Raw genomic sequence first — 23,359 nt, 5'->3', positions numbered from 1 at the left:
GATGTTAAAAAAAAGAAGTTTCCACCACCCTTTGGCTATGTATATGTAGGATCTCTCAAGAAATAGTACTTCATTCAGTTACCTCAGATTCAAATCTTGGAATACAGGTTCCAAAGAATTCAGAGACCTCATACCCTGAACACAGACTCCCAAAACTTCACAGGCTGAACAGCAATAACCAAATATGACACACACAACTCTCGGAGCTCTGACCCTCTAAAGTTGAGAGACCTCACATTCTTGAGTTTAGATGCCAAAAAAACAAAACAGAAAACAAAAATTGTAAGCAAACTTGGGAAACAAACCCTCAAAGAGGGCAGACTCTTACAACCTTGAAAAGAGACACTGAATACCTCAGACTCCAACCTTGGAATGCATATTATGGGAGTATTCTGTGTCATTACAACATGGACACACCTCTGAATACTGGTGATTGAATATTTGGAACCTAGCCCCTCAATGAATGCATAGACCCTTATACCCGGCATACAATCTTATAAATACCCGAGACTCCAACCTTGGGTCACAGACCTTCAACGAGTTCAGAAAACTTACTCCTTAAAAAAAATACATATATGTCATATAAACATTAGAATACAGGCCCTACAAGATTTATGAGTATTACACCCAGAAAACAGACAAAAAAGACCTCAGATCTTGGAACATAGACCCTTAAAGATTTCATAGAACTACAACTCTAAACACAGACATGCCAATACATCAATTTCATTATCATAGACCCTCAAAGTCTTCAAACTCTTACTCTCAAAATATAGATGCACGAATACCTCAGAATCAATCCTATGAAGAAAAGGATCTTCAAAGAGTCAGATACCTCACTCACTGAACATGTACCACCAAACACTTAAGACCCTGACCTGGCAATGTAGACCTTCACAGATCAGGACTTTCACACCCTGAATATAGACTCCAGAAGCTCAGATTCAAAATTCGTATCAAATACACCCAGAAATTTCAGAGTCCTCATACTCCAACCACAAATCCCTAATGCACAAACCCAGATCCCCTGTAACATCAGACTGAAACCTATGAACGCAGATCATCACAATGGTTCACAACCTTCAACTCTGAACTCACAGCCCCATAGAACAAAATCAGACTTTCACACTAACATCTTTACAGCACAGAGAGACCACACACCCAGATCACAGACCCCCAAATACTTCAGATCAAACCTTGGAGCACAGACAGTTAATAAATACAGACACCTCTTATTCCCTGGCCACAGACTCCCAGAACCCCTGTTTCAAACCTTGACACAGACCCTCAAAGACTTCAGGCACACCCATGAACACAGACCTCCAAATACCTCAGATTTAAACCCTTTTTTAAAAGTTTATTTATTTTGTGAGAAAGAACGTGAGAAGGGGAGGGGCAGAGAGAGAGAGGAATAGAGAATTCCAAGCAGGTTCTACATCGTCAGTGCAGAGCACGATGTGGGGCTTGAACTCACAAACTGTGAGATCATGACCTGAGCTGAAACCAAGAGTCAGACACCCAACCGACTGAACCACCCAGGTGCCCCCAGGTTTAAACTTTTGAACATAGATTCTCAGAGTTCAGAGACCTCACATCCTGAACAGAGGCATCTAATCAACTCAGACAAAAAACTTGGAGCTCAGAACTTAAAAGACTTCAAGGACCTTACTCTTTGAACACAGAGCAAAAATACCTCTGAAACTTGGGATCCAAGCTTAAAATTTCAAAGACTTTACAACTTTATCACAGACCCTCAATTACCTCAGATTCAAACCTTATGCTGTAGACCCTGAAAAATTTCAGAGACCTCATATCCTGAACACAAACCAGCAGTTACTTCAAACTCAAACCTTTGGACTGACCCTGAAAATTTTCAGAGAACATGAGCACACACCTCTAAATACCTGACTCAAAACATGGAATATATGCTCTTAGAGAGATCAGAGACCTCATACCCTAAACACAGACTTCACAAACACCTCAGGCAAAAAACTTGGAAGAAACACTTGCAAAGAATTCATGGACCTCACTTCTTGAATACAGACCCCCTAATACCTCAGACAGAAATGTGGGACTCAGACATTCTAAAAGTTCAACAATCACACACCCTGAAAACAAGTCTCCTAATTGCTAAGACTAAACCCTCAGAACACAAGCTGAAAATCTCAGAGGCTTCAAACTCTGAATACAGACCTATAAATAACTCAGGCTTAATCTTTGGGACATAGATCCTTGGAAAGCATAGAGACCTCATGCCATGAATACAGACCTCCAAATACATGAAACTTAAGCCTTTGGAAACAGACCCCTATAGGTTTTAGAGACCTCTCACTCTGAACAGAGACCCCCAAATACCTCAGACTCAAACATTAAAATGAAGACACCAAAAGATATGAGAAGCCTCACACTCTGAACACAGATCCACAGTGACTTTAGGTTTAAACCTTACAACAAATTTTTAAAGACTTCAGAGACCTCACCCTGTGAACACAGAGCACCAAATACTTTAGAGTCAAAACCTGGAGTCACAGACCTTAAAGCGTTTAGAGAAGTCACACCCAGAACAGACTTCCAACCCCCTCAGAATCAATCCTTAGGACAGAGACTCTCAAAATTTCAGAGACATCATACCTTGGCTACGGACCCCCAAATAACTCCAACTAAGTCCTTGGGACACAGCCTCTAAAATATCACAGACTTCACACTCTGAAAACAGACCTCAAATACCTCATATTCAAAACTTGGAATCCAGATCCTCTAAAAGTTCAAAGACTTCACATGCCAAACACAGACCCCTGAACACCGCAGACTTAAATCTTTGGAAACAGAATTCTATTGAAAACAATTCTATTGTTTTGAGACATCTGTCACCGACAGAGACCTCCAAAAACCTCAGAGTTAAACCTTGAGGCACAGACTTAAAAACAGTTGAGGGACCTCACACCTAGCACACAAATTCCTAGTTACCTCATATTTAATTGTTGGAACAGGGGTGCCTGGCTCAGTTAAGCATTTGGATCTTGGTTTTGGCTCAGGTCATGATCTCATGGTTCATGAGTTTGAGCCCCACATCGGGCTCAGTGTTGTTGCTTGGGATTCTATCTCTCTCTTTTCCCCTCCCTCCCTCTCTCCAAATACATACATACATACATACATACACTTTAAATGTTGGAGCAGACCCTGAAGGAATTCAGCAAACTTGAGCACAGAATCCTACCTCAGGTTCAAACTTTCAAACATATACCTTATAACCTAAATGTGGACGTTTAAACAACTCAGACAAAAATTTTGAATACATCCCCTCAGAAAGTTTCAAAACTTTATTTCTTGAACTAAGACCTCGAATACCTTAGACCCAAACTTGGGACACAGACCTTCTAAAGTTTCAGAGACTTCATGCCTTGAAATACAGACCCTCAAACTATTCACAAACCTTAAACCCTGAACACTCACTCTACATTAATCAGATTAAACCTTGGGGCACCTGGGTGGCTCAGTTGGTTAAGTGCCTGACTTCTGCTCAGTTCATGATCTCATGGCTTGTGGGTTCGAGCCCTGCATCTGGCTCTCTGCTGTCAGCTCAGAGCCCACGTTGGATCCTCTGTCTCCCTCTCTCTCTGTCCCTCCCCCACTCGTTCTCACCCCCCCCCCCCGCATAAGACAAAACATAAAAAGAAACACTTGGGACATATCTCAAAGTCTTCAGAGATCTCAAACTGTGAACACAGACACCCAAATCTCTCTGACTCAGACCCTGAGCCACAGACTCTCAGAAAGTTCAGAAACCTGAGACTTTGATCGCAGTCCCACAATTATGTCAGGCTGAAACCTTGGGGTAGATCTTCAAAGAATTCAGAGAACTCAACCCTGAGCACAGACTCCCTAAGTGTCTCAGATGTAGATGTGGAACCTAGCCCCTCAAAGATTTCAAAGACATTACTCTTGACCATAGACTTTCAAACACCTCAGGTAAAAATCTGGGAAACAGACTCTCAAAAATTTCAAAGCCTCACTTCTTTTTAAAATTTTTATTATTTATTTATTTTTTAAATTTACATACAAGTTAGTTAGCATATAGTGCAACAATGATTTCAGGAGTAGATTCCTTAATGCCCCTTACCCATTTAGCCCATCCCCCTTCCCACAACCGCTCCAGTAACCCTCTGTTTGTTCTCCATATTTAAGAGTCTCTTATGTTTTGTCCCTCTCCCTGTTTTTATATTAGTTTTGCTTCCCTTCCCTGTGTTCATCTGTTCTGTGTCTTAAAGTCCTCATATGAATGAAGTCATATTATATTTGTCTTTCTCTGACGGACTAATTTTGCTTAGCATAATACCCTCTAGTTCCATCCATGTAGTTGCAAATGGCAAGTTTCATTCTGTTTGATTGCCGAGTAATACTCCACTGTGTGTGTGTGTGTGTATGTGTGTGTTTATATATATATACACACACACATATCTCACGTCTTCTTTATCCATTCATCCGTCGATGGACCTTTGGGCTGTTTCCATACTTTGGCTATTGTTGATAGTGCTGCTATAAACATTGAGGTGCATGTGCCCCTTCAAAACAGCATACCTGTATCCCTCAGATAAATACCTAGTAGTGCAATTGCTGGGTTGTAGGGTAGTTATATTTTTAATTTTTTGAGGAACCTCTATACTGTTTTCCAGAGTGACTGCACTAGTTTGCATTCCCACCAGGAATGCAAAAGGGTTCCTCTTTCTCCACATCCTCACCTACATGTGTTGTTGCCTGAGTTTTAATTTTAGCCATTCTGACGGGTGTAAGGTGGTATCTCATTGTGGTTTTGATTTGTATTTCCCTGATGATGAGTGATGTTGAGCATTTTTTTCATGTGTCAGCCATCTGGATGTCTTCTTTGGAGAAGTGTCTATTCATGACTTTTGCCCATTTCTTCACTGGATTATTTGTTTTTTGGGTGTTGAGTTTGGTAAGTTCTTTATAGATTTTGGATACTAACCCTTTATCTGATATGTCATTTGCAAATATCTTCCCCCATTCTGTCAGTTGCCTTTTAGTTTTGCTGATTGTTTCCTTCACTGTGTAGAAGCTTTTTATCTTGAAGAGGTCCCAATAGTTGCTTTTGTTTCCCCTGCCTCTGGAGACATCTCAAGTATGAAGTTGCTGTTGCCGTGGTGAAAGAGGTTGTTGCCTATTTTCTCCTCTAGGATTTTGATGGCTTCCTTTCTTACATTTAGGTCACTCATCCATTTTGAGTTTATTTTTCTATATGGTGTAAGAAAGTGGTACAGGTTCATTCTTTTGCATGTCACTGTCCAGTTTTCCCAACACCATTTGCTGAAGAGACTGTCTTTTTTCCATTGGATGTTCTTTCTTGTTTTGTCAAAGATTAGTTGGCCATAAATTTCTGAGTCCAATTCTGGGTTCTCAATTCTGTTCCATTGATCTATGTGTCTGTTTTTGTGCTAGTACCATACTGTCTCGATGATAACAGCTTTATGATACAGCTTGAAGTCGAGAAAGCTTTGGTTTTCTTTTTCAGGATTGCTTTGGCTATTCGGGGTCTTTTCTGGTTCCATACAAATTTTAGGATTGTTTGTTTTAGTTCTGTGAGGAATGCTGGTGTTATTTTGATATGGATGGCATTGAATACGTAGACCGCTTTGGGTAGTATCGACATTTAAAAATATTTGTTCTTCCAATACATGAGCATGGAATATTTTCCATTTTTTTTGTGCCTTTTCAATTTCTTTCATAAGCTTTCTATAGTTTTTACTATACAGATTTTCCACCTCTTTGGTTTGGTTTATTCCTAGGTATTTTATGGGTTTTGGTGCAAATTGTAAATGGGATTGATTCCTTGATTTTTCTTTCTGCTGCTTCATTATTGGTGTATAGAAATGCAACTGATTTCTGTGCATTGATTTTATATCCTGCAACTTGCTGAATTCATGTATCAGTTCTAGCAATTTTTTGGTGGAGTCTTTTGGGTTTTCCACATAGAGTATCATGTCGTCTGCAAAGAGTGAAAGTTTGATTGCCTCCCTGCTGATTTGGATACCTTTTATTTCTTTGTGTTTTCTGATTGCTGAGGCTAGGACTTCGAACACTATGTTGAATAACAGTGGTGAGAGTGGACATCCCTGTCTTGTTCTTGACCTTAGGGGGAAAATTCTCAGTTTTTCCCCATTGAGGATGATATTAGCTGTGCATCTTTCGTATATGGCCTTTATGATCTTGAGGTATGATCCTTCTATCCCAACTTTCTTGAGGGGTTTTGTCAAGAAAGGATGCTGTATTTTGTCAAATGCTTTTTCTGTGTCTATTGAGAGGATCATGTGGTTCTTATCCTTTGTTCTATTAATGTGATGTAACACATTGATTGATTTGTGGAAATTGAACCAGCCCTATATCCCAGGAATAAATCCCCTTTAATTGTGGTGATTAATTCTTTTAATGTTTTGTTGGATCTAATTTGCAAATATCTTTTTGAGAATTTTTGCATCCTTGTTCATCAGGGAAATTGGTCTGTAGTTCTCCTTTTTAGAGGGATCTTTGGTTTTGGAATCAAGGTAATTCTAGCCTCATAGAATGAGTTTGGAAGTTTTCCTTCCATTTCTATTTTTTGGAACAGCTTCAAAAGAATAGGTGTTAACTCTTTTTGAAATATTTGGTAGAATTCCCCTGAAAGCCATCCAACCCTGGACTCTTGTTTTTTGGGAGATTTTTGATTACTGGTTCAATTTATTTATTGGTTATGGGTCTGTTCAAATTTTCTATTTCTTCCTGTTTCAGTTTTTGTAGTTTATATGTTTCTATGAATTTGTCCATTTCTTTCAGATTGCCTAATTTGTTGGCATATAATTGCTCATCACATTCTCTTATTATTGTTTGTATTTCTGTGGTGTTGGTTGTGATCTCTCCTCTTTCATTTTTTATATTATTTACTTGGGTCCTTTCCTTTTTCTTTTTGATCAATATGGGTAGAGGTTTATCAATTTTGTTAATTCCTTCAAGGAACCAGCTCCTGGTTTCATTGATCTGTTCTACTGCGTTTTTTTAAATTTCAATATCATTTATTTCTGCCCTAATTTTTATTATTTCCCTTCTTCTGCTGGTATTGGGCTTTATTTGCTGTTCTTTTTCCAGCTCTTTTCGGTGTTAGGTTACATTGTGTATTTGAGACCTTTCTTCCTTATTTAGGAATGTCTGGATAGCTATGTACTTCCCTCTTATGATTGCCTTTGTTGCATCCCAGAGGTTTTTGGCTGTCGTGTTTTCATTTTCCTTGGCTTCCATGTACGTTTTAATTTCCTCTTTGATTTCTTGGTTAGCCCATTCATTCTTTAGTGGAATATTCTTTAATCTCCAAGTATTTATGGTCTTTCCAAATTTTTTCTTATGGTTGATGTCGAGTTTCATAGTGTTGTGGTCTGAAAATATACAAGGTATGATCTTGCTATTTTTGTACTTGTTGAGGGCTCATTTATGACCCAGTATGTGATCTATTCTGGAGAATGTTCCATGTGCACTTGAGAAGAATGTATATTCTGCTGCTTTAGGATGAAATGTTCTGAATATATATGTTAAGTCCATCTGGTCCAGTGTGTCACACACAGGCATTTTTTCCTTGTCGATTTTCTGCATAGATGATCTGTCCATTGTTGTAAGTGGGGTGTTGAAGTCCCCTACTAGTATGGTATTATTATCAATGAGTTTATGTTTGTGATTAATTGATTTATGTATTTGGTGTTCCACATTGGGGGCATAAATATTTATAATTTTTAGATTTTTCTTCATGGATAGTCCCCTTAATTATGCTATAATGCCCTTCTTCATCTCTTGTTACAGCCTTGATTTTAAAATTTAGTTTACCTGATAGAATTATGGCTACTCCAGCTTTCTTTTGATGACCATTAGCATGATAAATGGTTCCCCATACCCTTACTTTCAATCTGCAGGTGTCTTTAGGTCTAGAATGAGTCTCTTATAAGCAGCATATAGATGGGTCTTGTTTTCTTATCTATTATGATACCCTATGTCTTTTGATTAGAGAATTTAGTCAATTGACATTTAGACTGAGTACTAAAAGATATGAATTTAGTGCCATTGTGTTGCCTGTAGAGTTGGAGTTTCTGGTGATATTCTCTGGTCCTTTATAGTCTTTGTTGCTTTTGGTCTTTTTTGTTTTGTTTCATCTTTTCTTCACTCAAAGAGTCTCCCTTGAGATTTCTTGCGAGGCTAGTTTAGTGGTCATGAACTCTTTTACTTTTTGTTTGTCTGGGAAACTCGTTATCTCTCTTTCTATTTTGAATGACAGCCTTTCTGGATAAGGAATTCTTGGCTGCATATTTTTCTGATTCAGAATGTTGAATACATCCTGCCATTCCTTTCTAGCCTGCCAGGTTTCTGTGGGTATGTCTGCTGCGAACCTGATCTGTCTTCCCCTATAGGTTAAGGACTTTTTTTCCCTTTCTGCTTTCATAATTCTTTCCTTGTCTGTGTATTTTGTGAATTTGACCATGGTATGCCTTGATGATGGTCAGTTTTTGTTGAATCTAATTGGAATTCTCTGTGCTTTTTGGATTTTGATGTCTGTGTCTTTCCCAAGATTAGGGAAGTTTTCCACTATAATTTGCTCACATAAACCTCTGTCCCTTTTTCTCTTTCTTCATCTTCTGGGACTCCTATGATTCAGATGTTATTCCTTTTTAATAAATCACTAATTTTTCTAAGTCTTGTATCATGATCTTTTGCCTTTGTTTTCCTCCTTTTTTTCTGCTTCATTATTCTCCATAATTTTATCTTCTATATCACTAATTCACTGCTCTGCTTTGTCCATCCTTGCCATTGTGACATCTATTCAAGATTACATCTCGGTTATAGCATTTTTAATTTCATCTGACTAGATTTTATTTATTTCATCTCCTCAGAAAGGGATTCTATGCTTTTTTCAACCCCAGATAGTATTCTTATTATCATGATTCTAAATTCTAGTTCATACATCTTACTTATATCTGTGTTGATTAAGCCACTGGCTGTCATTTCTTCCTGTTCTTTATTTGGGGTGAATTCCTTCATTTTGTCATTTTGGAGGAAGAAAAAAATAATAAAATAAAAAGTAAAAATTAAAAAATTAAAACAAAAAATCCAATAAATGAAGCTAGATTCTAGGTGTGTTTTGATCTGCTTGTTGAGAGAAGCTTGAGAGAATAGAGAAATAACAGAAAGAAAAGGGAAAAAAGTAAGAAAAAATTAAAAATTAAAAAGATTATATAATAAAATAGAATAAAAGAAAATAAAGAAAATTAAGTAGAATAAAAAAAATAAAAAGTAAAGTAAGAAAAATAAAATTTTCTGTATCCAAGAGAGGGTAGAAAAAGAAAACAATTTAAGCAGAAATAGAAGCAAAGAAAGTGAATAAATAAATTAATCAGCAAAAATTTAAACCTGAAAGAAGTTACATTCATTTTCCCCTAGAACTGAAACTATGAGGCCCTCTATAGTCTGTGCACTAAGCAGGTGGAGTGGCTTGTGCTGGTCTTCTAGGCGATGTGCTTGGAGGGTGCAGTTGGGCGGGGCTTGGTGTAACTACATGGTGCCGCTTATCTTACTGAGGTGTATCAGTGTGTTGTGCATGTGCATGCATGGGAGCTCCAGCTCCCTAGTCTCTGGCACAGGAACTTCACGCTCTCACTGACCTACAATCAAGCACCCCTCCTTTGTCTCAGGCCTCTGTTCACTCCCTGCTTCTACTCTGTCTGTGTCCAAGCTGTTCACCTGCCAGGCAGCACCTCCCTCCAGAGTTTTATCTCAGATGGGGCTGTGTTTCAAAACCCCACACTTCAGAGATCCCTGTGACTTGGACCTGTGCTGACTCTCTTGGATAGGATCTCACTGAGCAATTGCTGGGTGCTGCCTTTCTGCAGAAAATGTTTGTGCAAGCTCGTGCAGTGGCAGAGGTTCAGAGATTATGGCAAATCACATCACACAGCGGGTGCCAGGTTTCACCACACTCTGGTGTCTTTGTCTCAATACCAGCAAACGTGGCTGCTCTCCAAGGTCCTCTGGGACCTTTGCCTGTGGGGAGGCCATATGGCCTCTACCAAGTGCACTCCAAGCAGGGGAACTGCTTTTCCCCATTAGCACATGGACCCCTCAGACCCCACTGCTTGCTCCTGGGGATTCGCCCTACTTCCTCACCAGAGCACTGCCAGGCACTGAGCTCTGAAACTTCAGACTCTGCACTCCACTGTTTATAGAATCCTGGTGTTATTGAAACCCTCTCCTTTCTTCCTGTCAGTGGTTTTGGGGAACATATTTCTTGTTCAGTCCCCTTCGAGTGTTTTCACTCTTTCTCTCTAGCTACTTTCAGGGGGAGTGCTTTTCTTCCACAATCCTGATGCGCTGCACTCTCTCCCTTTCTCTTTTTCCATTCTCTCTCCACAAAAACAGCTCCCTACCCTCCGTGGTTTTTCTCTCCCTCAGTTCACCTCTCTGCACCATGTACCTGCCAAGTTCTGTGGCTCAAGTTATGCAGATTGTTGTGCTAATCCTCAGATCAATTTCCTAGGTGTTCAAAATGTTTTGGTGCTGATGCATAAGGGCACTTGTACCTCAAGGTTTATAGCAGCGCTTACAACAATAGCCTAATTATGGAAAGAGCCTAAATGTCCATCAACTGATGAATGGATAAAGAAATTGTGGTTTATATACACAATGGAATACTACTTGGCAATGAGAAAGAATGAAATATGGCCTTTTGTAGCAATGTGGATAGAACTGGAGAGTGTTTTGCTAAGTGAAATAAGTCATACAGAGAAAGACAGATACCATATGTTTTCACTCTTATGTGGATACTGAGAAAATTAACAGAAGACCATGGGGGAAGGGGAGGAAAAAAAAAGTTAGAGAGGGAGGGAGCCAAACCATAAGAGACTCTTAAAAACTGACAATAAACTGAGGGTTGATGGGGGTGGGAGGGAGGGGAAAGTGGGTAATGGGCATTGAGGAGGGCACCTGTTGGGATGAGCACTGGGTGTTTTATGGAAACCAATTTGACAATAAATTTCATATTAAAAAAATGTTTTGGTGCTGATCTAGCTGTATTTCAGGGATAAGTCAAGCTCATGGTCTCCATGTTGTCCTGCCATCTTAACTTCTCTCCAAGAATAGGTATTCACTCTTTAAATATTTGGTAAGAATTCACCTGTGAAGCCATCTGGCCCTGGACTTTTGTTAGGAATTTTTTATTTCTGATTCAATTTCTTTGCTGGTTATTGGTCTTTTAAAGCTTTCTCTTTCTTCCTGTTTCAGTTTTGGTAGTTTATATGTTCCTAAGAATTTATCCATATCTTCCCTTTTACCCAATTTGTTGACATATAGTTTTTCATAATATTCTCATATAATTATTTGTATTTCTGTGGTGTTGGTTGTTATTTCTCCTGTCTCATTTGTGATTTTATTTATTTGGGTCCGTTCTCTTTTCTTGTTGATAATGCTGGATAGAGGTTTATCAATTTTTAAATTTTTTTTTAAAGAACCAGCTCCTGGTTTCATTAATCTGTACTATCGTTTTTTTTTAAGTTTACATATCACTTATTTCCATTCTAATCCTTATTACTTCCTTCCTTCTGCTGGCTTTAGGCTTTGTTTGTTGTTCTTTTTCTAGCTCCTTAGGTGTAAGGTTAGGTAAGTTTACACACACTGACTGGAGTGTAAAATGTTTTCTCATATCTTAGAATCATCTAGCAATACAAATTAAAAACCTTTAAAGCCCAACTTTCCTTTCATCCAGCAATTCAGTTTTCGGGAATACATTGTAAGAAAATATAAGAAAAATGTGCTACAGTGCAAAAATAAGATATTCATTCCAATTTTTCTCATAATAGTACAAAGATGAGGAATAATCAACATAAAATATACCCATGTGTCTGTTTAAAATAAATAGAATCAAGGGCACCTGGGTGGCTCAGTCAGTTAAGCATCCAACTTCGGATCAGGTCATGATCTCACAGTCCATGTGTTTGAGCCTCGAGTTGGGCTCTGTGCTGACAGCTCAGAGCCTGGAGCTTGCTTCAGATTCATTCTGTGTCTCCCTCTCTCTATGCCCCTCCTCCACTTGTGCTCTGTCTCTCTCAAAAATAAATAAACATTAATTTTTTTTAATAAACAAAATCATACTGTAGTGTTCTATGCTTTTTTGGGTATTATTTAACCTTAATTAATGGACACCAATATATATCAATATATGTTAATTTATCTAATTCTTCAATGACTGCAAAACTTCCATTGTCTAGTTTTACTGCAGTTCACATGAGCAAGTACATTACTGGACACATAAGTACTTTTGAATTCTTACAACTGTTGTGTATATACAGCAGTCTACTTGAATGAATATACCTTTAGGATGAATTCCAGAAGGGAGATTTCTGGGAAAGAATGCTAAGTGCATTACTAATTGTAATATGTTGAGAGTATCAGGAGTTTCTCATGAATCTTTAAACCTGCTTCCTTTCCCTCATCTAAGAAGGTGGGGATGGGTTACATAAGCTGTTGGGGCTCAACACAAACATCCCTCATACATCCTAGCTACGCCTTCTATTGCTGTCTTTCTCTCTCTCTCCAAGGCTAGCTGTTTGGGTTTTTCCCAACTGCACATTAGGGTGGTGGTTGTGGGCAGTAACTCCCAGGTCTGGCCCATATTCAGACCACCAGGGGCAGTACCCTGGCCAGAAGAAGGCCAGACAGGGAAGAACAGACCACTCCCCACCACCATTATCTCCCTCTGAAGTACACACTTGTGGTCAGTGTGTGACCCTGAATCGTTCCCTCCTCCAGGTATTGGAAACAGGCTGGGTCATCATCCCACTCACTGTACCGCCATAGGTGGCACCTCATCACAGCTTCATCATGGTTTTGTGTCTGTACATCCTGCTCACAGCTGACCCAGGTAGCATATACCACATTTCTCCTATTGGGTTTCTGGACCGTCTGAACAGGGCTCACATTTGGCCCATGCACCCCCTCAGCCTTGGCCTGGGGTTGGACCTTGACACCTGCTCCACTCCAGACTGGGCACAGTTGCTAGTCCCCACTCTTGATTATCATCTCCAACAATGGTAAATGGGTGGACAAAAAGTCTCTTTTCCCTCTGCTATGGTGAGGGAGGGGAGGAGAGGGACAGGAAGGGCAGAAAGGGATGCCTTGTGGCTCCTCTCAGTGGTCCTAGTGACAATGCTATTACTTCCAGATGTTAATTCTACCCAGAATTAAGATGACCTCATGCTGGTATTTAAATAATAATGACATGACAGTGGGACTGAGCAATTCTTAGTGGCTGAATTATTTTTAAGGAGCATATATTACTTGTGCTATAAAACAAATAAAATGAAATGATATCTACAGTCTTCACAATGACACAAAGGTTTGGGAGTACCTGATTGTCCGTGGTCATAGTGGTTGCTCTGTGCTAATGCTGCCTGAGGATGAGGTTACCCAGAAGGCTTGTGGCACTGAGAAAATTGGATTTTTTTTTCAGTTTAGACTCTAACCTCTCACACGGACAGGACTCCATCTTCCCAGTGTCCTGAAGAAACTTGATCCTACCCAGAGAACACAGCTGCTGCCAACAGACAAAGCACCAAGGTCAGGGAGACAGCTGGGCAGCAGATAACCTTTCCAAGAGATAACAGGAAATGACTAAGAGCCAATAAAAGAGCTCACCTGAGGAGAAACATGAGCCTGAGGTCAGATCCCACAGTTTATGCTGACTGAAGAGTATGAGACCTTAGTCCTTATCAATAAATCTTTATTTCATACACATAAAGATCTGAGTTGTAGGACAGTTCTTGATTAGATATTAAAAGTGGTTATCCCTAATTCCCTTCCTGATCAAAGAAGAATTACATGTTCTTTACACTTGGCTCTAAATTGCCTCTATATCTTGTCTGTATGAGACAGGGAGGGTGAGAGAAAGGGAGTGAGGGAAAAAGGGAGGGATGTGGTAATTCTACTTCTGCCACAGGGGATCTTTCTAACTCTCAAAGAACCTGTGCTTCTCTAAAGGTAACCTGCAGGGTCTGGGAATGCAAGACAGCAAGGGTTTCTGGTTGGGGGGAGGTAGGGCGCAAGGTCAAATTCCTTTCTGTCTTGTAGGTACTTACCTTTGTTTGCTAAAATCAGGGACAATAGTCCGCTGTCCACCCCCTTCTCTCCTCTACTCTCGCTCTTTCCCTGACAGTGGAGGACCAGTCCATCTAGGTGATGGTGAAGCCTTTGAAGGCTCACCAGATGCAGGAGACCTACAACCCTGAGGACTGTATTTTATATGCTGTGTTACCCTTGGAGTAACCCTGTGTCTTTGTAGTCCTGGAATGTGCTGGCTTGTTTTCCAGAGAAACAAAGCATATTTACTGTCTGACAGGAGGAAGAGGTGAACTTTTCTAAAGTCTCCCTCTTCTTTTGGGATCATGCTGCACATACACAGTGCTACATAACCAGCTGTTTCAAGTTTATAACTCAGTGTGAGCAGCACAACTATGACAGCAAACATTATTCAGCATTGGTTTGTGATGGACGGCCACATTTCATTTTCAAATGTGTTGCAGTTTACTTATATAGTAAGTCCGTGACCATTCTTTTATAAATTAAGCTGCTTTGGAAATCCCATGTATCTAAATCTTTGTTCACATCCAAGACAGTTTCCCTTTTTTTTGAGGGGAGGGGGGGAAGTGAGCAAGGGGTAGGGAGAGAGAGATAGAGAGAAAGAGAGAAGTGGGGCTCACTTCGAGCAGGGCTTGAGCTCACTCGATGGGAGGGGGGGGGCTCTAATTCACAAAGCATGAGATCATGACCTGAGATGAAGTCAAATGTTTAACACAGGCTCCTCCAAGACAGTTTCCTTAACATAAAGTTTTAGAAGTAGAAGTTTTAGGTTACAGGATGTCTGCAAGTTTCAAAGCTTATATATTTGAATTTATCAGTCCTTTTCTTTATATTTTTCTGGATTCCTTTCATTCTTGAAATGGCTTTGTAGACTTTCAGAGCCTAAAAGCTCTCACACATCTCTAAGGAGACTAAAGACTCTTGAGGGCAACTGGGGCAGCTGCACTGAGAAGAAAACTTGAAGGGCCAATTGGCAGGTGAAATGCAGGGCTGGGAACAGTCCTAGACAGAAGGACTGAAAGATTTTGGGGGTGGAGAAGGGAAGGACAGGTCTTCCAGGACTAGGAAACAATGTCCTGCTTCAGGCATGGCAGAATCTCTGCTTGGATGGGGAAGGCTGGATCTACAGCCTATTCGATATATACATCACTGTGCATACACACAGGTGTTACTACACATATGTCCAAATCTTGGGATTGGCTGGTGAAGTTGACCCCACAGAGGTTGTGTTTGGGTGGCAACAGAAGATGGTATCTAACCATTTTCATTCCCTTTCTGATTCTCCAGCAGGCTCCTTGCTGTCTCTCAGCAACTGTAAGTGTGAATAGGTGTGAATGCTTGAATGTGAGAGGGAGCCAGCAGGACTCAGATGGGTTTAGGCGGTGAGATCTGTGTCCTCTGGGGAGGAAGTTCCTTAAGGCCATCACATCTTTCTCCTCACAGGGCTTGTGGCTGCCACAGCCCTTGTTGTGGTGGGGGCAGGACAAGGGAGGATGGTGGACCACAAAGGGCTCAGATGAAAATGGGGTTAGTCTTGGGGATGTTATTTGAAGTATCTGGATGCCAGAGACACCAGGTACTTTTGACAAAGTGCAGATTCAGGAATCCTCAGTGGGGTCAAGGATGAAGGAATGAGAAAGCCCCGCCCACACAGCATGCGCATGCCCAGTGCCCAGCATTTTCCCATCAGCCACTGACTTGGGTCGTGTGCAAAGCGTTCCGTGCGCAGCACTGTGTGGATCGCGTCCTATCATCTGGATTCTTTCTCGCTAAGATTCACTTGGTACGTCTTTTACCAATTGGTAGGCAGATGAGTCTGCCCAGAAGTTTAAGTGTGAGTGTGAGGAGAGAGCCAGTGGGCTTTGGGTGGGTCAGGCCATATAGTTCCTGGCCTCTGAGGAGGAAGGTCCTTGAGGTCTTTGCCCTCATAGGCGTTGCGGCCACCATAGCTCATGTCACAGTGGCGGGGCCAGAACTAGTGAGGACGGTGAGCTGTGGAGGGGAGGGGGTCGCATGAAGAGGGGGCAAGGCTTAGGGCAAATTCTGAGGTATCTGGGTCTTAGAGGCACCAGGAACTGACAAAGGGTGGATTTGGGAATTGTCGGTGTGGGCGTGAATGAAGGGTGCGGAAGTCATAACCACGTGGTACGTGCGAAGGTAGTGCGCATGTCCAATGCTGTGCGCCTTTCCAGCCGTTATTGGTATGGAACGTGTGCAGTGTGTTCTGAGTGCTGAGCTGTTGGGGTCGCGTCCTACCGCCTGGAGTCTTTCTCTCTGAGACTTGATCGTTCTCCCAGGAGCTTAAATGTGAGTGAGTGAGGAAAGAGCCAGCGGGCTTCAGGCAGGTCAGGGTGGCCGTTTCTTGTTGCTGAGGAGGAAGGTCACCTTTCTCTTTACAGGTGTTGTGGCTGCCATGGCTTTTGTCTTTGTTAGAGGGGGGCTGAGACAAGGGAGGGCAATGGGCGGGTGAGAAAGGGGGTCAGATGAAGATGGGGCGAGTCTTGACGATGTTATTTGAGGTATCGGTCTTGGAGGCGCCAGGAACTGCCGACGGAGGGCAGATTTGGGGAATTTTTGGTGGAGCCCCAGTGAGGGGCAGGGAAGCCCTTCCCATGTGGCTTGCAGGATGCAGTGCACATGCCCACTGCCCAGAACTTTCTCCGTGGTGGTTGGCGTGAGAGCATGTGCAGCGTGTTCTGGGTGCTGAGCTGAGCATGTCGAGGCTTACCATGTAGATTTTTTCTCACTGAGAATCAGCAGGTCTGCAGATTAGTCTGCCCAGGAATTTAAGTTTGAGTGAATGTGAAGAGGTTGCTATTTGCCTTTAGGTGGGTAAGGGCAGTGTGGTTCCTGGCCTCCGGGGAGTAAGTCCATGAAGTCGTCATCCTCAGAGGTATGGCCCACCATAGCCCATGTCCTGGTCGTGGGGCTGGGAAAGGGAGAGTGCCAGATGAAAATGGAGTTGTCTAAGGGGTGCTATTGGAGGCATCTGAGTCCTGGGGGCACTTGAAACTGCTGACAGAGCATGGAATTGAGAATGGTCCGTGGAGAGCTAGACAAGACTGTATATTACAAAATCTCTTCATAGTGGAGAGTCCAGTTGTGAAATGAAATCTTTTTAGGAAAGTTGTATGTTTTTTCAAGTACTTGAAGGTCCGTTGTCTGCCAAATTGCTGTGAAACAAAGGTTTTGCAAATAGCCTCATTTGATGTGATTGGAAAATAGGCAGTTGTTATGAGTTCAAGATTTATTTTGGAAATCTCAACAAATGTAAAAAAGAATTTATAATTAGCAGTTGGCCATAAAAATATTTCAGTATAATTATTATTTTATTACATTCTTCAGTCAATGATTTTTTCTTTTTTATTTATTATTATGTTTTAATTTAAATTCAAGTTCATTAGCATACAGCATAGTCTTAGTTTCAAGAGTAGAACCCAGTGACTCATCTCTTACATATGACACCTAGTGCTCATCCCTAAAAGTACCCTCCTTGATGCCCCTCACCCATTTAACCCATCCTTCCCCACCTCCCCTCCAGCACCCCTTAGTTTGTTCTCTATTTAAGAGTCTCTTATGGTTTGCTTCCCTCTCCCTCTCTGTTTTTATCTTATTTTTCCTTCTCTTACCCTGTGTTCATCTGTTGTTTCTTAAATTCCACATATGAGTGAAATCCTATGACATTTGTCTTTCTCGAACTGTTTTCGCTTAGCATAATACACTCTAGTTCAATCCACGTTATTGCAAAAAATAGTTTCATTCTTTTTGATCGCTGAGTAGTATTCCATTGTATATACATGCACCCCAATGTTTATAGCAGTGCTATCAACAATAGCCAAATTATGGAAAGAGCCCAAATGTGCATCAGCTGATGAATGGATAAAGAAGATGTGGTGTATATTTAACGATTTTCTATTTTCAGTGTGAAATATGAGTGCACGAGTAAGATCAAGATCTAGAGGAAAGGGAGATGGAAAAAAGTCTTCTAAGCAGGAAGAACCTGTGGTTGTGAGTGCTTTAATGTTTTACTTCTATTGGCAGAAATAATTTTTTAGGAAAAACTATCAAAAAAAGTTGTTGAACCAGTATAGTATGTTGTTTAAAGGACTTTCTTGCTTAAAATGGATGAAAAATGAATCCAGGAAAGAAACATTGAGGAAAAAGACTTACATTCTGGTGTTGCCTGGATATGTAAATTGATAGGAGTCCAGGAATCCTCTCTATGACTTCCCTATTGTGCTTATGAATAAACAAACAACACACATCTCAGAAAAGATTAAAAAGGTTTCCAGAATTATTAGTCCTTGCAGATAACTCCTTGGAGTATTTTCTATATATAAAGAGTAATTTTATTGAATACTTACAGAGAAGAGTATAGGAAAAACTTCAGATTTGTGATTGACTACCTCCATGTAGTATGTGTATTTGTGCCTTCTGTCATTATAGTATTAATATCAATACTCTTTATTTGCACCTATCCTCCCCTAAGGCTAAACAACCAGGTGAAAAAACATCACAACAAAAGGAGCTACCAACTGAGAATCCAGATATTGAGACTGGGCAAGAGAAAGAAGGAGCACCTGTGGCTCAAGGTGAAGAGGGGATGAAGAAACATGTTGTATTTCATTTATGATGTTATATTAGTAATAGGAATAGATAAAGGGTTCCTTGAAAATTGGCTGGAAACTTGTTTGGTAAGGGAAAGGTATAGTTTGCAGCTGACTGCAGTCCTTCTCTGTGATAAGTTTTCTTTCTTTCAGCATTTTACCATCCCATATTTTAAATTGTTTGGCATGCTTGGAAAGTACAATTCTTGCCAATGCTCTATATTAGCAAAGCAAGGAAACAACATTAAATTTAGACAGAATTATACAGTATGTCACTAGTTAAAGTTGGCCTTTTTTGAATGCTGTTTTCTGGGCTTCTTAAGTTGTGGCATCAAATGTTTAAGCAGACCTAGATACACTTTGGCTAACTCTTAGATTGTAATTTTTAAAAATCATAATACAGAGAAACAAAAATGTGAAAGCCTTTCCTAGTTGCTGTTAAAGTCTTCAATATTTTTGTCTTCCTGAACCATAATCTAGTTGTCATATATTCCTTTTTTAAAAACTTTTGTACTTAGAAAAGATTTAAAGCTTACAGAAAAGTTACAAGAAAAGTACAGTGTACTTTTGATAGGAGCCTCAGACACCTTGATTCACGCATTGCTATGCTAACCTTGTGCCACATATCACCCTTCCTTAGATAATAATACACATATTATTATTGTTAAACCACTTGAGATTAAATTTCAACTCTGTACTCTCAAAGTAATTCAGTATCTGTTTCCTAGAAACAAGGATATTGTTTTACATAACCCCAGTACAATGATCAGATTGAGGAACTTTAACGTTAAGAAAAAATTATTATCTAATATGTGGTCTGTTGCCTAGTAATGTCCAGTTTTGTCAGCTGGCTTAGTAATATCCTTTATACCATTATTTTTTCCTGATCCAGGACCCAACCCAAAACCACCCATTGTATTTAGTTGTCACCTCTCTTTGGACTCCTTTATCCTAGAAGTGTACTTCAGTCTTTCTTTGTCTTTCCTGATTGACAATTTCTGGAGTCCAGGCCATTTGTTTTGTAAAATATTCTTCAGGTTGGGTTTCTCTCATCTTTTTATTTGTGATGACTTTTTTTCACTCATTTATTGGGGCCTGCTTGGTGGCAGATCATGTACTCGATGCTGAAGATAAAAATATAAACGAGAGAATGATTTCTGTCTTGTACTCACAATCTTGTCAGAAATTCAGGTAAACAAATGGCTGATCTAGTGGAATAAGTGCAATAATATAAGTATATATAGGTTACAAAGGTGATAACTAAGTTATCTTAAACAGTTTTGGAAAAAGAAACACTTCATAGAGGAGGTAATATATAAGAAACATAACTCCCATTTTCTAGCAGAAAAACTTTTTAATGCTTACTGCATTCTTATACATCACACTTTTTACACTACTGACTTACAGAGCTTTATTTAATAATATTAATTTATGGTTTGCTGCTTACATTAATAATTCTGTTTATTTATATAAGAACCTGAACTGGAAAGTGAAACCCAGGGAATGGGTCTGGAAGAGACTGGAGCTGAGCATGTAGATTGCCCTGAGGTGAAAAAGGAAGACTCCACCTAATCCAGCACCTGCTAAAATTCCAGAAGCATGTAAGTTCTCCATTAAGAATGCCAGTCATGGGGTTGTTCTTTTCTACAATATTATTATACCTTTGTAACAAATCACGAACACAAAGATTATTTGAAAAGTAGCTTAGACACCAAATGCTTGATTCAGAGACAGTATCAGAAGGAAAAAATGAGTTAACTCAAAGGCGTGTTGTTGAATTATAAAACATGGAAGTATTATTACTTTGGAATAGAAGTCCTTTGAAACCTAATGCAAGTGGTCATATACTTACATAAATTATTTAACATACCCCAGTACCAAATGGATATCTAAACAACATAGTAGTACTGATTTTCGTTTAATTTGCCTGAACTATTTCTCAACAATCACTTTATCTTTTAGACACCAAAAAATGATATGGATCTGTTTGTTTTGGCTTTTATAGGTTGGCTTATTTGTTTTTTAAATAGTGAGTGAGGCTAAGAAATGGTAATATTTGCCTGCATCTTGTAATGTCATCTATGATGGTAGTGGCTTATAACTAGTGTGACTGTGTAATTTTTCTCATCCAAACCAGGACACTCTTGAGAGTTTAAGGGAGTGCTGTTGACTGCTTACACCAGGACAATAGGTGCCAATGGAAGAAATGGTCACTTTACTATAAATAGACCATAGAAAAGATGAACTGAATCAATGAAATATTTTTGCACAAAAGAGACAAACCAAATGGGATAATGTTCTTTGCCTTCTCTTTAGTTAAAATGGTTCCAAGCATGACATCATTTTAATTTTTAATTATTTTTAAAGGTTTTTATTTCTTTTTGAGTGGGGGGAGGGGCAGAGAGAGAAGGGGACAGAGGATCCAAAGCAGGCTGCATGTTGACAGCAGAGAGCCCAATGCTGGGCTCGAACTCATGAACCACGAGATCATGACCTGAGCTGAAGGTGGATGCTTAACCCACTGAGCCACCCACATGTCCCAGTGACATTATTATTTTAGCTAATATAGATAATTAGAAGACTATTTCAAATGAATGAATTTCAGTGATACTGGGTTTACTTGCTTGTTTGCTTTGCTTCTTGGAGTTTCTGCTTGGTTGATTTTATTTTAACTGAAATCAGACAGCTTTTTCTCACTACCTAAAATTATCTTTAAATAGACTAGTGGGATTTGATCTGTTCTGGGTTTGAGAAATCTGTGTTTCTTCATACCATCAAAAAGAGTGATGTATTTAAAAAGTTGGTGCTTATATGCCTGAAAATGTACATTAGCATAGAGGTCTGTGCCATGATTAAGGTTCTGGTTTTAGTTTCATCTTATAAAACCAAAGCTGTAGTGTCCTTTATGTACCTTTATTCTTGTCTAAGTAAAGTTCTCCTAAGTGATGTACCCAATTCTTACGTTTATGTTTTAGGTGATGAACAGTCATATGTTCAAAAGAAGACAAGCTGAAGACATACATATGCTTTGTTATGTTGATAATTTGGCTTAAGTTCTCTCAATAAAGCCTTAATAAAGTTTGCTCAGAAGAAGTCATGCATATCTTTTGTTAAATCTGTTTCTAAGAATGTGATACTATTATAAGTGGTATCTTAAAAAAACTCTTTATCCTATTTAGAGCTGGTCTATAGAAGTGCTGTTTATTCTTGTGTAATGATTTTGTCTGGCAACTTTGCTAAACTTATTTTAATAGTGTATCTCTACATCCTTTTGGATTTTCTACATACACAGTCATACCACATGCAAATAATGATGGTATTGTTTCTTTTGAATCTTTCTACCTTGTAGTTCTTGTCCTTACCTTATGACATTAGCCACATCCTTTTAAGTTGGATAGAAGTGATGATAATAGACATCCTTGTGTATCCCTGATCTCTCAACATTTCACTGTGATGTATGCTATAGATTTTTAATTTTTTAATTTTTTTATTTTTTTAAAGTTTATTTATTTATTTTGAGAGAGACAGAGCATGAGCAGGAGACGGGCAGAGAAGGAGAGAGAGAATCCCAAGCAGGCTCTGCACAACTGTGCAGAGCCCAACATGGGGCTAGATCTCACAAACTGTGAGATTGTGACCTGAGCCAAAATCAGGAGTTGGACACTTAACTGACTGAGCCATCCAGGTGCCCTATTTTTTTTTTTAAGTACTATAGATTTTTAAAAATTAGATCTCTTCTATTAGATTAAGGAAGTTTCTTTTTATTCCTAGTTTGCTAAGAGTACTTACCATGAATGTTTGTTGAATGTTATTATCACACACTTACTCTACATCTACTGAGGTGATCTTATGAGGTTTTTCCATTAATCTGTTAATGTGGTATTCCTAGACTAAACACAGTTTGAGTCATGATATATTCTCCTTTTTATGTATTGTTGTATTCCTCTTTCTGATGTTTTGTTTAGGATGTTTGTATCTTTGTTCACAAGTGAGATTGGCCCATACATTTTTTTATGTACTCTCTATCTTGGGCTTTGATATTTTCTTATTCTGTCTTCAAAAATGAGTTGAGGTATATATCCTCTTTTTCTGTTTTCTGATAGAGTTCATCTAACTTTGGAATTATTTCTTAAATGTTTGATAGAATTTGTTAGTGAAGCCATCTGGGCTTGGAGTTCATTTTTTAGGAAAGTTTGAAATTAATGATTTAATATTTTCTATTCTCTAGTCAGTTTGGGTAAGTTTTATTTTTATAGGGCTTTGGCCATGTTACCTAAATTTTCATTACAGAGTTGTCCATAATATTCTCTCATTATTCTCTTAATGTCTGCAGGATCTGTGATACTGACATTTTAATTCTTAGTACTGATAATTTGTGCCTTCCCTCTTGCATTATTAACCAGTCTCACTGGAAGTTTACCACCATTATTAGTTTTTTAAAAATAAACCAACTTTTGACTATGCTGATCCTATTCTATTTTTGTTTTATATTTTGTTAATTTTATCTCTTACTTTTATTATTTTTCTTCTTTTTCTGTTTAATTTGCTCTTCTTTTTCTACCTCCTTGAAATAAATGTTTAGCTCACTAATTTTTAGCCTT

The 23,359-nt window shown here is 39.3% G+C and overlaps 1 long non-coding RNA gene across 10 annotated transcripts in view; it reads left to right on the top strand.

The window, feature by feature from the left end:
• The window catches only part of LOC145713622 (uncharacterized), a 171,952-nt gene extending 150,093 nt beyond the window's left edge, over positions 1–21,859 (top strand). For 5 of the 10 annotated variants that reach the window (XR_014136654.1, XR_014136656.1, XR_014136659.1 and 2 more), the window contains 4 exons: positions 18,074–18,159; positions 18,641–18,743; positions 20,233–20,359; positions 21,734–21,859. This is a non-coding gene — a long non-coding RNA (uncharacterized LOC145713622). Of the gene's footprint in view, positions 1–12,825; positions 12,938–14,033; positions 14,053–15,805; positions 15,935–16,350; positions 16,459–18,073; positions 18,160–18,640; positions 18,744–20,232; positions 20,360–21,733 lie in introns of those variants that run through there. The other 5 variants (XR_014136653.1, XR_014136658.1, XR_014136660.1 and 2 more) reach the window with 4 other exon arrangements.
• The last annotated feature ends 1,500 nt before the right edge of the window (positions 21,860–23,359 follow it).

Source organism: Panthera onca, chromosome X (assembly GCF_046562875.1).
Source record: "Panthera onca isolate mPanOnc1 chromosome X, mPanOnc1 haplotype 2, whole genome shotgun sequence".
Taxonomy (NCBI): Eukaryota; Metazoa; Chordata; class Mammalia; order Carnivora; family Felidae; genus Panthera; species Panthera onca.
Note: the sequence above shows the minus strand (reverse complement) of the source record. Positions and strands in the feature narration are given on the sequence as shown.